Genomic DNA, 1,393 nt, shown 5'->3' with positions numbered 1-1,393 from the left:
ATCACATTTCGCGAGGCTGATATTTTGACCAATGGGATCGCAAGATTGGCCTGACGTCACCACGCTGGAGTGCATGTTGCGTACAGTCCTGTAGCTTCCGGGCTCCAGATGGCGGAGTGGTACCATCACTTGCTTACGATGCAGGTTGGCGTGGGTTCGCTTCCCGGCCAGTGAGACCATGTTTGTACGTGTGAGTGGGTGAGGAAAACAAAGCAGATACTGTCCTGTAGTTTCTACAAATTGTATTTACACAAAATTTGGATGTCCAAATCTTCCGATATTTCTTTAAGAATTTGATTTGTATAATTGTTGTGTAATTTGTCAATAGCTTCAACTTGACAAAAAGAAGAAAAGTGCATATACATTGAAAATCCTTGGTGAGTCATCTTTAGTTATATTTTCCTTGTCTCTATTAGTTCTCTATTTTCTATGTTGCATTGATGTTCTAACAATGTGAATGTTCGTAAATCAAGTTTCAATAAAGCAAAACAAAACAAAACTGTAAGTTCTTGTGTGTAGTGTAGCACTAATGAGACAAAAAAAAAATACAACAATGTAAAGGTTGTAGCGAGAATAGCCGTGTTAAAACACTCAACAGTTTATTGGCAATGTACCACGCAAAATTAGATTTCTGTCTTTATAATAATATTCTGACCAATGAGGTCGCGAGTTTAGTTATGACGTCACCACCACCACTCGGTAATTATTGGATTCATGCAAAATGAGTAGTACAAAAAAAAACAATCTATAAGTGCACAATAACCTCAACCTCAATATGAGAAGAAATAGAATAAAAATAATTACATTAAAATTGAGTGAAATTAAACGGAAACTGTCTGTATACATGTCAATAATCATGCACTGCTTAAAAAAAATAAATAGTAATAATAATTCAGTGTATGGAAGACTACAGACAAAGAGGAGAGGACCCTGATTGACCAGTCATTATCTGTTTATCCTAATGACTTGATTCAGCACGCAACCAGGCAACACACAGCTCTGCCATTATGATCACAGCTCCCTGGAGAAAGAGGACGCGCTGGAAACTGGGCGCTTTGTCTGCACAGGCTCATTACAGTGGGCCTGCCTAATGAATTATTACCCCTGACTGATGTTCACATAAATAGAATCCTGCTTTACTGATAGTGCATACTAAAACCACCTCTTTGGCAGGTTGGGACATTAAACCAACCGGTTACATTGAAATGCTAACATAGCTCACGTGTGTGTTAAAATTTACAGACGCCAAATAAATCATTTAAGGTTAAATCACTTGATGCTTGGTACACCGCAGTAAGAATTACTGTTAATTGAATTAACCTCTTCCTGGATGAAAGTGTGGCCATTGTAAAACATTTATTTAGCACAAAGCTAAGGATTTACATTTGAACAT

The sequence above is a fragment of the Leptonotus elevatus genome, chromosome 18, assembly GCF_054856555.1.
Source record: "Leptonotus elevatus isolate MCC_2025b chromosome 18, RoL_Lele_1.0, whole genome shotgun sequence".
Classification (NCBI taxonomy): Eukaryota; Metazoa; Chordata; class Actinopteri; order Syngnathiformes; family Syngnathidae; genus Leptonotus; species Leptonotus elevatus.
This window is presented reverse-complemented; position numbering follows the sequence as displayed.